This window comes from Notamacropus eugenii, chromosome 3, assembly GCF_028372415.1.
Source record: "Notamacropus eugenii isolate mMacEug1 chromosome 3, mMacEug1.pri_v2, whole genome shotgun sequence".
NCBI classification, from domain to species: Eukaryota; Metazoa; Chordata; class Mammalia; order Diprotodontia; family Macropodidae; genus Notamacropus; species Notamacropus eugenii.
In genome coordinates this window covers 363,868,077-363,880,917 of record NC_092874.1, presented here as the reverse complement: position 1 = coordinate 363,880,917, position 12,841 = coordinate 363,868,077, and the positions used below count along the sequence as shown (strand labels likewise).

The window sequence follows — 12,841 nt, the reverse complement described above, 5'->3', positions numbered from 1 at the left end:
CATTTTTAGAGCAAATATGAAGAAACAGTTAACTTTAGCCCCAGGAACACTAGATAAGAAACTACCAGATGGATACATTTTTCCCCCGAAAGAGAGCCATCTCCAGCAAGATTGTTCAGGGTTGCCAAGGATCTCAAGGACAGTACTCCAGGGTTGTTTATTTTTTGCCATCCATCAAGGGACAATAGCTCTTCTTTCTTGCTCTCTGACCTCAAACGTGCACATGCAAATTAAGTACTTTCTTCATGACGTTTTTTTAGGTTCAGTTTGGTGTACTTGCTCTAATTTTACACACAAGGAAAAGTTTAGGGAGACCCAAATGGGCAGAAACAGGGTGTGTAAAGACAATCAATAATAACCAAGTTAATTAAGTACTTCCTATGTTCTGGCAATTAATCAATCAATGTTTATTAAGTGCCTACTATGTGCCAGGCATTGTACTAAGCACTGGGGATACAAAAAGAGGCAAAAAATAGTTCTGCCCTTAAGGAGTTTGCAATGCGATGAGGAGACAACATGTAGACAAATACATACAAACTGAACTATATATAAGATAGGTAGGAAATAATTAAAAGAAAGATGGCACTGGAATTCAGAGGAACAGGGGAAGGCTTCCTATAGAAAGTATGATTTTAGTTGGAATTTAAAGGAAATCAGACATTATGCTAGGAGCTGAAGATACAAGTTCAAAGAATAAAAAATTCCTCCTCACAATGAACTTATTAGAGAAGACAAGAACTAATAAAAGTACACTAAGTAAAACTATAAAGTGAATAGATAAAAGCAAGTTCAAGATAGTCTAGATATGAGGGCCAGGATAGACTTTGTGCAAAAGATTGTACTTTAGCTTATCTTAAAGGAAAAGAAGGATTCTATGAGGTGGAGAGATAAGGCAAAAATGTAGTGAAGAACACAAAGAAAGGTTAAGAGTGGGTGGACTAGTGAGCTGACCCCTCCACTTCAAGGCAATGTCTAAGACCACCAAACCAGGATCAGGAAAGTGACAGAACTAAGGTGGCCCACTGAGACTGGTGAAAACCAGCTGCTACAGGGAAGGGGGTGGGGCCTTGCTTGGGTACATCTGATTGATTTCCTATCTCTAAGGTCCCAGTCAAGGATATTCTGGAGAGGCCCAGTTCTGCACGTAGATGAACAGCATGGAAGTGTCCAGAAAAGGGCAGGAAGAAGTGGGACTTGTGTAGAACACAGGGAGTCTATTGCAAAGGGAGATATCCTCTCTCATATGAGAGGAGCTCAAGTTATAATGGTTACTACATTTATATTGTTCCAAGTTTTTGTTACTGACTTGACTCCTGAGTTCCAGGTCAGTGTTCTAACAGCTGCTGAAATGTGTTCTTTTGAGATATGATTCATGCATATGTTAGAATTACAGAAGTTTCCTCAAAAAATGTAACCATCTTCTTTGAATTCTCTGATTTCATAATCAAAGTGAATCATGTTAAGTGAGGCATAAATAAAGGACATATGTTCTCAACAAAAGTGTTGCCCACTATTATGGAAGGGCAAATCGAAGAGAAATTGGAAATTCCTTCAGATATTTCTTCTGTGAGAGGACATTATATTAGGCACTTAATAAATGTTTATTGATTAATTTCTTGGAATATAGAAAGTACTTAACAAATACTTGTTTGTTGCTGATTGATCAATTGCCTTTGCACATCCTATTTCTGTTCATTTGAATCTCCCTAAACCTTTCCTTGTGAATAAAGTTAGGGATTTTATATCAGGTGCAAGTACCACAAACTAAATCTGAAAAAAGTCATGAAAAAGGTATTCAATTGTATGTGCATGTTTGAGGGTGGAGAGCAAAAGAGAAGAGCAAAAACCCTGGAGTGCTGTCCCTGAGATCCTGGGCAAACTTGAACAAACTTGCTGGAGATGGCTCTCTCTCAGGGGAAAAAAGGTGTCCATTTGGTAGTTTCTTATTTAGTATCCTTGGGGCTAACATTAATTATTTCTTCATATTTGGTCTGAAAAAGCCTGGATCCTGAAAGTGAGGGTCCAGTGATTTAAATGATTACCTCTACAGCGACAGTATGGGAAATGAGCTAAAAGAACCGGTAAGTTAGATCAGTGACTTAACCTGCATGAAGTACATAAACTCCTATGTTCCCTGACAGTCTTTCCCAGACTCAGATTTCATATAATTCATACAGATTTTTTTGATTCATCCTCCTGGTATTTTACATGATATTCTCTGCATATAAGTCAAACAAATAAGGTGAAAATAAACAGCTTTGCCATATTCCTTTTCCAATCTTAAACCAATCATTTGTTCCACGTTCGGTTCTAACTGTTGTGTCTTGGCCCACATGCAGGTTCCTGAGGAGACAAGAAAGATGAGCTGGTACTCCCTTCTCTTTGAAGACTTGCCACATTTTGTTGTGATCCACATAGTCAAAGGCTTTAGACTAGTCAATGAAGCAAAAAGTAGATGGTTTTCTAAAACTCTCTTGCTTTCTTCGTAATCTAGTGAATGCTGACAATTTTCTGTCTCGTCCCTCTGTCTCTTGGAAAGCTGGCCTGCTCTTCTGGTAATTCTTCGTTTACATACTGCTGAAACTTAGCCTGTAGAATATTAAGCATAACCTTGCTGTCTCTTGATGAAGATGAAAGAAGAAAGTGTAAAAGCTAACTTGAAACAATACAAAAAATCAAAACCAAAAACGAAACCAAACCAAAACAAAACACCAAAAACTAAGATCTTGGTAACTGGTCCCATCACTTCCTGGCAAATAGAGAGAGAAGAAATGGAATGAGTGTCAGATCTTATATTCTTGGGCTCAAATATCACTGCACACAGTGACTGCAGCTATGAAATTAAAAGATGCTTGCTCTTTGGAGGGAAAGATATAGCAAATCTGGACAGCATACTTTTAAAATCAGAGGCATCATCTTGCCGACAAAGGTCCAGATAGTCAAAGCTATGGTTTTTTCAGTAGTGATGTATGGCTGTGAGAGTCACAATATAAAGGAAAGCTGGGTGCCATAGAATTGATGCTTTTGAATTGTGGTGCTGGAGAAGACTTTTGAGAGTCCCTGGGACAGCAAGAAGATCAAATTATTCAATACTTAAAGAAATTAATTCAGGCTATTCTTTGGAAGGTCAAATACTGAAACTGAAGCATAAATACTTTGGCCACATAAGAAGACAGGAATAATTGAAAAACACTATGATACTGGGAAAGACTGAAGGCAGAAGGAAAAGGGAATGGAAGAGGATGAGCTGAATATTCTGGAAACAATGAACACTGACCTAAACAGACTTTTAAAGATAGTGGAGGTTAGGAGGGCATAATGTGCTATGGTCCATGGTGTCATGAAAAATCAGACACAACTGAATGACTAAGCAATAATATTTCTTCCTTCTTTTTAGAGAAGAATAAATGTCCTTTGCATCTTCAGCTAACTATTAAGTGAATGTTTCATCAGCTTTCATGCACATATGTGGCCGAGAATATTTTCTTTCATGTTATATCCTCTATATTCTTGTTGACCTCAGCACTATAAATCAGGTCAAGAGCTGAGGACAGCCTATTTCATAAGGTTGTAAACATTGTAAACAAATTCAGAGACACAATAATCTTTGTCCCAGTTCCCCTAACTACAGTATGGAACCTATGTCACCTTCAAACCTCATTTTTAGGAAAATGTCAACCTTGGGATCAAGAACTTGGTTCAACTTTTCTGTGATTTGAAAAAACAGCTGTTTTCACCGCCAAAGCTGATTTTAACATTTGAGTTAGGAAGGAATTCAATTTGAAGACTCATAGAATTGCTCTTCTCTACATTTTGAAACGTGAAGAAGAAATCTTGGTGATGCCCATAATAGAGAATGGTAATTCTGAGATAAAGGTCAATAAACTGAAAGGTTTGAAGCTACAAAAGATTCTTTAGAATCAACCTAATCCTTAGGCAGCTAATCCAAGTAAGGAATAAATTTAGACACATCTCAAGGGCAGCAAAGGAAAGGTTATAGGGAAAGAGGATGCTAAATAGATGAAAGGTCAGAAATGTGAGCTGATGGAGATAATGTAGCCAGGCTGTCCTTAGAAGAAAGAAGCCAGTCATATTTTACCTCTAGTTCATTTTATCTCACTTGCATATTTGAGGACTTTGAATACTTAAAAGTTCAGTTATCCAAAAATAGTTTTGGTTAAGGATTAAGAAAGATTTTTGAGAACATAAAGAAAAGTCATAGTTGGGTAAACAGGATTTGTTTTATTCACCTTCCCTTTTTTCAAAGGGAACTTAAGAAGCCTTCCATTTAGAAAACTTTCTCTTTCACTATAGTGTTTTGTTTAAGAACATAGAAAGGTACCAATGTAAGTAATTTACTCATCTACTAACTTTCTTTGTGACTTTGCCTTTGTACTTTCATCTTATCTGAACTTTATGGTAAAAACTAAACTAGGTAGTGAAAGATTTAATGCATAGGCATATAAGAGGATGGTGGTGATCTCGACACATTGGGCCCTCATGCCCTTATCAAAATGTCTTGGAGATGTATTTCTGCTTTGTTTAGTTATAGTTTATCAAATGCTATAATTAATGCTTTTTTTTAAAGAAAGAAATATGATATTCAGGCATTTCAGAAATGAAATGCTGAGCCCAAGGGATTTTGAAATATGGTCTACATATTTTGTCATTTCTATCATCTTGCTTGATATAGTCCAGCCAGTGAATGTTCAAAAAACCCTTAAAGTTGAAGAGAAAATAGGCTTCAATCATGGCTACTTTAATTTTTACATCTAAATCTGCAGGAATGTGTATCCCAAAATTGTCAGCATTTATGATAACAGCAGTTACAAATCTTGACTAATACTTTGAAATCTTCCCAATTGTTATCTTTTCATTAATGGTTTTAACCTCAAAGTCAACATTTCCAAAACAGTAACATGTTGCATAGGAACCTACAATTTTCAAAATTTTCATTTTAAATTACAAACTTTGGAAGGAAAGGGTACTGTCCCCATATGAGATAACCAACTATTGTGGCAGCCAGTCCTGAGTTTCTAAGTCTAGTAGGTAGTGAGGGCACCAGAAGTTGGTACATATCAATGGTCTGAGAATTGTAATCACCTCTTGATCAGTGTTATCAGTGACCCTCAGAGTGAAGGATCTGGATGGTGAATAGAAATCATGGCTAAAGCAGATGTTTTCTTCCACTGCCAAGTACACTCTTTGTGCCAAGCAGTTTTTAATCTCATATTTGTTGGAAGTTTCAGTGCCAAGTATCATTTGAGAGGCCATTAAGATATCTGACTCCCCTCTTCAAAAGGAGTCAAGTTAAAAAGTATGGTGTTTCTTGTTGCAGCTATGAGAGAAAACACAGCATGTATAAAGCTTTAGAAGGTATCTATCTCTTGTTAGCTTAGGAAAATAGCAAGAAGTGAGTGCCTTGCTCTAGTTTCCAAATAGGAGAGATAACAGGAGAGATGATGATGTTCCTTTATACAGTGTGAGTTCATCCTTCGTTGCTGAAGAAGACTATGCTATTAGAGAAATAATGACATGACTTGCACTTGACTTTGTTTTTGAGTGAGGGAGGGCTGTGTAGGTCATCAGCCTCACTTCTCCTCCAGAGGCATCTGAATCCAGTAACCAGATATTCATCAGAATGACTGGAGATGACCCAAGATGAGGGGATTGGGGTTAAGTGACTTGCCCAAGGTCACACAGCTAGTGAATGTCAAGTGTCTGAGGCGAGATTTGAACTCAGGTCCTCCTGACTTTTGCACTGGTGCTCTATCCACTGTACCCACCCTAGCTTACCCTTATACAGTAAATATAACTGAAAGTCGTATGATACCTTTTGTGATTTTGAGTCTCCCTAATGATCAGTTCTAATCACATCACTCCATCACTCAAAAATCTTCAGTGGTTCCTTAGTGATTCACAAATGGAACCCAAATATTCAAGCCCAGCTATTGGGCTCCAACTAACTTTTACAACTTAATTCTTCTTTATTCCCTCTTACATGTACTATATTCCAACTAAATTACACATCATTCACTGTATGTTTCTACCTCACTACCTTTGTTAATGCTGTTAATTTTTTTCCTCTAAATCATTTTAGCTTTGACAGCCTACAGCATTGATTGAAAAGATGCAGCAACTTTAGGCTTTTTCATTTTAGGTTGATGGCTACCAAGTACAAAGAGGAACACAGACAAAATGAGATTAGATTCTGAGAGGCAAGTGTACAAAGGGAATAACTTCAAAGTTGTGAAAATTAGTCAAAGATTTGAGCTTTTCCTGAATGAGGTCTGCTAGATGTAGGAAGAGATGTAGGCCAGAGTCACTCACTGGTGGTTGCCATTGCTTGGTGGGTTGATAATTCAGAGGACCAATTGTGCTTATTGGGTCATGAAAACCCTGGATCTCTTGAGAGTAATGTGGTACCTTGAGTACTTGTCATTTAGGAAGAATCTGGTTAGGTGAATTGATCAGTCTGTGGTCCTTCAGGGTCTGTTTGCTTTAAGGTGTAGACCTGGTCCATTTGCTCACCGAGAGAACCAAGTTTAGTATCCTTAATTGGAAGTCAATAGATTGCCAGCTCCCTGAAAACAGTGACCATATCTTAAATAAATTTTATGTGTCTGTACCCAATAGGACCTAAAGAACATCATCATCTCTCCTGTTGTCCATGCTCATCAAGTGCATTATTTGGAAACTAGAGCAAGGCACTCACTTCTTGCTATTTTTCTAAGCTAACAAGAGATAGATACCTTCTAAAGCTTGCTGATTTGAATGAAGGTAGGTTAATTAAGATTTTTTTGAATACTTTCACATCACTATCATTATGTCTCTAGAAATAAATGTCATAATTTTTAGTCATGACAAGCCACTAATATTCTTGATATCACATATTCATAATGGAAATGTATGGAATACCTCCAAAGGCAATTATCCCCAATGCTACTGTTCCATTTTTCAATAAGTGATTTTTACAAGTTTAAAATGTGGTTAACTTAGGCTTTGTATAAGATGTTTTTATTATAAAGTGATAGAGCCACTGGATCAGGTATGATATTGTAGGTCTTTTTAAAAAAAAACCCAAAACATTCTGCATACTATGAGTATTGAGACATTAACTTGAGTAAAACAATTAGATTTTTGTCCCTAAATTATCTTGTTATTTGAGTTTAACTATCTGGTGTCTTGTCTCACTTGTGGGTAAGTGGTTTCTAGGAACAACAAAGCCAAACCCCCACTTGCTAGAAGAATAAGAAAGGGCAACATAACTTGATTCTTTTGACATCACTTGGAAATTATTAGGACAAGAAATGAGTATAGATTTGATCTACTACCTCACATAGGCATATTGTGTTGACCTGTGGGGGCTTCAGTGTAATCACGTGCCAGGAGAGATATAGTTACCAGCCACTGATTGCATTTGCTAGTAGTGGACTTACTGATATTGAAAGTTACTGTCCAATACTGTCCAATTGGAATCATTCGTTTACTTTAAATTGCAACTAAAATTCCATCCTCTACAGGAAGCCTTTCAACCCCTCTTAATTCTATTGCCTTCTCTCCATTAATTATTTGCTATTTATCCTGTATATATGTAATATTTGTACATTGTGTCTCTCATTGGATTCCAAACTTCTCAAGGGCAGGGGCTATCTTTTGCCTTTTGTTTTGTATCCCCGGCATTTAGCACAGTACCTGACACATAGGAGGTACTTAATAAATGTTTATTGATTAATTGATTAACTTTGAAATAAATTTCCATTTTGACCAGGTTTATCTTGAATGGATGCTCCTCATCATAGATTGGTACTAGTAAAATTTGGATGTAGATGCTTTCTTCCCAAGGTCATGAGTTCAAAACTAAGATGAGAAGTGAAGGTAATCACATGTAAAGAGATGAACTTTCATCAAATGAAAGTACAGCAGAGTTTAAGTCTTCCATCTGGTTGGATGCTGTCAGTGTTTGTGAATTTGGTTGCGTTCAACAAGTTTTTCTTTGCCTCAGTTGTCTTTGGATGATCATTCTTGATGGCAATTTCATTAAGAAGAGATATAAGAAATGTAAGATATATAAGAAATATAAGAGATATAAGAAATGATACAAATAAAGAAGCAATAAGCATCCCTTGGGATCTCAAACAAAGGACACTTCACCGTTGAGACAATAGCAGAAGTTGAAACTGTATAATGGATTCAGTCCCAGGTACCAGGAAATAGTTGGTATCGTCCAAGACATTTTAATCTATTGACTTGTCAGCTCTACATGAAGAATTTGTATGCTTAGGTAAAGAGAAGATTCTTATGCTAGCAGAAATAATTACTGGCATCAAGTGTCAGCAAATGCCTGTAAGACGTGAGAGTTATGCTCAATGTATTCAAAGAAAGTGCGGTCAACTCATATTGCACATACTTAAAGAATATTAAGTACAAGCAAGCCTTTAGAACTTCTGTGCATTGATTTATTTTTTATTTCAGTATGTAGATAAACCACAACCTAGTGGTCACTGAACATTTCACATATGTACAGTCATATACAATGAGGAGCCAGAGAGCTTTGAGAGTTGCAAAGATATTGTGAGAGAAGTATCTCTCTATGAACTGCTTCCCTGTCAGAATTCACTCTGATAAAGCAAACAATTTAGTAAGTATTGACCTTAGCAAAAACCAAAAGGTCCAGAATCATACATTAGCACCATCAAGAAGACTTGTAAGCCCAAGAGTTTCAGTTGCTCACTGATGAACAAGCTGGGAGCCTTAAGGCCTGAGAAAATGTTTCAGTAAAAACAACAAATGGCTCTTGGTGCATACAACCAGGAAGGAAGCCGTCAACTTTACACTGCATGTGCTAATGTTTGGGTGAGAACTTTTTGCCCATTGACTTGTGCTTTGGAAAAGATGCAAAGACTTATAACCAGTTTGAAAGATTGGCTGAATGGAGACTTAACTGTCTGTAGTATCTAGGACTCATTTCAGAAGACCTCTGAAAGATAGCAGAATAAAGATGAGTTCCCTGGCAAGATATTCTAGGGTTCTGTCAAAAGAATACTTTTGTGCGTGACATGCACACACACACACACACACACACACACACAAGATAGTGAATTTATGGAAATATGGAGAATATGATGCACCACAACATCTGCTGAAGAATTAGTTGAACTCCCTTGCGAGCAGGAGTAAAGGATCAATGCATAGCCAGTGAAGTATTGAATATTTGCTATACAATGTGCTTTTTCATTGGATTTTGCTTCTTTGTTTTTTTATGGTAGTATGCTCTGATGTATGTATGTGGATACATACACATATATATACACAAACACACACAAGTATATCTTGTACATACAGAATGCTTCAGAATGTGATCTATATATTTGATCACTGTGTCCAAAATAGTGTATTAAACTATGTTTTTTGTTGGTTGTGTATAATAATGTTAGTTGTATTTAGTTATAGAGATAATGCCATATACGAAGTACCTACGTGCACATTGTACTTTATAGTTGAGATGTTCACTCACAACTGTGTATTTGCCAAATGATTATCCTAATGATGATGATGTATGTTCACAGATATTCATGAGAATCCCATGTACTTGAAAGGTTCCACAAATATTTTCTAGGGATAGGACGTAGTAAATTTCTGTTTCTCTCTTCTGCTCCAACCCCAGGGTTTCATATGTTGAGAAAATGATCACAGGAAATGTCAATACTTTACTGTAGGAAAGAGGTGGCTTGGACTAGGGGTCTGAAGATCAAAGACAAGTGAGCAGAATAATTTTGCTGCCCCTTTCTAGGGCCTTCCACTAAGCTCTCATCTTTCTCCTCCATGGCATGAGACAGAGATCCCTACTATGATGGGCTTTGCCTGGGACTTCAGGAGTTCCATCTCATACCAGATTCTGAATCTATGACTTGTACTGAGAGAGGTCCAATGTCCAGAATCTCTAAATCTTAGCTTGGGGATCTATGAGCTAAGTATCAGGTGAGAATTGTTTTGTTATCTGTACATCTTTGCACATTTATAGGAGGTTTAACAATGCAGGCTAAGCAAACTGAATTGTGAATTTCCTATAACTATTAGGTTTAGAGCAATCTTTTGTCCTTTCAGGAGGGTTCTGGATTCCTGGGGAAGCTTTGGAGGTGAAGTTCAGGGACACATAGTTTATTGTATGTTGTTTTGCTGCTATTAGGTATTGTCTTACTGCTTTATTGATTCCATGCCAAGAGAAAGTATAGCTCAATATATCTGTTAGGTGGAAAGTATATTCCATTACTCTGTCATCAGTTAAAAAATTAATCAATCAATGAGCATTGTTCAGGGCCTGCTATGTGTCAGGCACCATGTTGGTATATGAGATTCAAAAGCAGAGCTTACATTCTACTTGGGGGATAAAAATTATTCATAGATAAATACATAAAGGAATAGGATTGGGACTGGACATGTTATTTCTTTGAAATAGTAAACTCCCGAATGAAGACATTCCTTTTAGTGGTGGAGATTGGCACCTTTCTGCAACATACAGTCTTAAAGAGTTGCCTAGAGAACTGAAAGGTTAAGTGATTCATCCAGGATTATACAGTCAGTATATATCAAGATAGGACCTGGATCTTCCTAGTTTCAAGACACACTCCATATATTACATTGTGCTGCTGTTACATTACAGTACATAGATGGAATAAATACAAAATGCTTTGGTCAAGTAGACTAACAACCAGAGGAATTAAAAAAGACGTTTTGAAGAAGCTGAATCTAAAAGGGATCTAGGAATTTCTGAGGGGTATAGATGAAGAAGCTGAGCCTTCCAGGTATGGAGGACAACCTATGTCAATGGTATAGTGATGGGAGATGAAATATTGTGGATGGAAAACTGCAAGCAAGCCTGTTTGTAGTGTAGAGATTTTGAAGCAAGAAATGTGTAATGAACCTGGGGACATCACTTAGGGCCATACTGTGGATGACTTTAAATGCTAAATAGAAGTCTATATTTTTTCCTAAAGGCAAAGAGTCTGAGCAAAGGAATGACATAGTCATGCCTGTGCTTTATTCTTGTGAGGAGGCTCATGAAAACATAAAACTAAGAAAGAGTCAAGGTTTTCCAGAGTTGAGGAGCTGAGACCCAATTCTGATTTGGTAAATTCATAATAAACTCCATACTCCCTAGATAGCCAGTCCACACTACCTTACAGAGTGGGGGAGCGAAGGGATCAAAGGTCTGTCACTCTCTTACAACTTAGGACCTTAGAAACTTTGAATCTCTGTATTTCTGCCCAGTGGGGTGGATTCATATAATCACTAGGGCAAGGATGTTGAACAGGACAGGGAAGTGACTACAAGTGCATGATGCTGGTTAAGTATCTTTTCTTAAAGAAATGGTATCTACTAGAGTAAGACAGGAATTACTGGAGATTGTTAGAACATGCCAAGAAATTCATCTCTAATATTGCTTTCTTCAGAAAATACTACTCTTGGCTGGTTGTAGTGGCATTTCTCTGTAATTCCTGCTGCTGGAGAGATGGATTCTAATAGATTGCTTAAGCTCAGGAGATCTAAGCTGCAGGGTATTAAGCTAATCAAGGGTCCTTACTAAATCAAAGACCAATATGGTGAAAGAAGCAAAGAAAGAAAGAGAAAGAAAGAAGGAAGAAAGAAAACAAGGAAAGAATACAAAGGAAAGGAGGGGGGAAGAAAGAGAAAGGAAAGGAAAAAGAGAGAAACAAAAGAAAAGTTGGGATAGATCCAGTCTGAAAGAAAGAAAGAAAAAGCAATAGAGGGAAAACACAAAAAAACAAAGGAAGGTAAGGAGAAAGAAGGAAAGAGAAAAAAGAAAAGGAAAAAGAAAATACTACTTTAATGAGAAAGTAAATCATGCTTATTTATAGATATAATTCATTTCATATTTTTCTAACAATCTGTAGGATTTTGTATTCTTTATTGCAATTGAAATTACCTTCAAGAGGGAGGAGCCAAGATGGTGGAGTAGAAAGATACACATATGCTAGCTCCTACCCCACAGCCCATAAAACACCTGTAAAGAAGAACTCCCAACAAATTCTGGAGCAGCAGAAACCACAGAACAACAAAGTGGAGGAGATTTCTGTTCCAGAGAGACCTGAAAAATCAACACCAAAGGTCTGTTGCACACCAGACACAGAGCAGAGCCCAGCCCTGCCTTGGCTGCACAGCACTGAGGGGAGCAGATCTGAGGAGGCTTCAGGGGCAGAATCTCCAGCAGCAGCAGAGGTCCCTCAACCCATAGGCGCCAAAGGTCAGTGAGAGGGTCTTTTTTGGCTGAGAGGGGAGTGCGGTGTTCCCATGACTCAGGCCCCCTCGGGAGACAGCAGTGGAGGCAGCAGCAGACAGGGGTTCCCAAAGCAGGGAGGAGCTCAGATCCATCGTTGAAGATCTCCTTGGAAACCCCCTGAGGGAACAAAGCTCTGTGTGGCTGCCCTGCCTCCACCTGAGCACCTGAACTTAATCTCACACTGAATAGCAGCCCTCCCACCCCCACCCCGCCAAAAGCCCTGAGGCTTGGGAGCAGCATTTGAATCTCATCCCCCAAGAGCTGGTTGGGCAGAACTGGAGGCAGTGGGTGTGGAGAGGAAACTCAGAAGTCAAGTAACTGGCTGGGAAAATGCCCAAAAGAGGGGGAAAAAAATAAGACCATAGAAGGTTACTTTCTTGGGGAACAGGTGTCTACCCCCATCCTTTCAGATGAGGAAGAACAAGGCATACTGTCAGAGGAAGTCAAGGGCCTTCCCTCCAAAGGGGACTTAAACTTGGCTCAGGCAATAGAAGACCTTAAAAAATAAGTTAGCAGCTTACTAAATGAGAACCAAAAAAA

The 12,841-nt window shown here is 38.0% G+C and overlaps 1 pseudogene; it reads right to left on the bottom strand.

Moving 5' to 3' along the window:
- Positions 1–4,675: 4,675 nt before the first annotated feature.
- LOC140532194 (phospholipid scramblase family member 5-like) lies at positions 4,676–5,274 on the bottom strand (annotated as a pseudogene).
- Between the last annotated feature and the right edge of the window lie 7,567 nt (positions 5,275–12,841).